Genomic DNA, 299 nt, shown 5'->3' with positions numbered 1-299 from the left:
AAATTATATCCAAAGTACTTTTTTTAATTAGTATTTAATGTTTTTAAGTGAAACATAAAGCCATACATATAATTTTGAACATCCTATTAACTTTTTGGGATATTGATAAAAAAAATAAAAAATATTAATAGGAGTAACTATAATTAACACAAATTATGTGACTCATGTGTAATTATTTATTCATGTTTTCTCTATATATATCGGATGTACAATCTTTAATCAATAAGACTCATTATTATATCATGGTATCAGAGCTAAGGTTAAACTCTTCCAAAACCTAAAAAAAAAAAAAAAAAAAA

Source organism: Solanum pennellii, chromosome 3 (assembly GCF_001406875.1).
Source record: "Solanum pennellii chromosome 3, SPENNV200".
Taxonomy (NCBI): Eukaryota; Viridiplantae; Streptophyta; class Magnoliopsida; order Solanales; family Solanaceae; genus Solanum; species Solanum pennellii.
The sequence above is the reverse complement of the archived record's forward strand: the minus strand, read 5'-3'. Positions refer to the sequence as shown.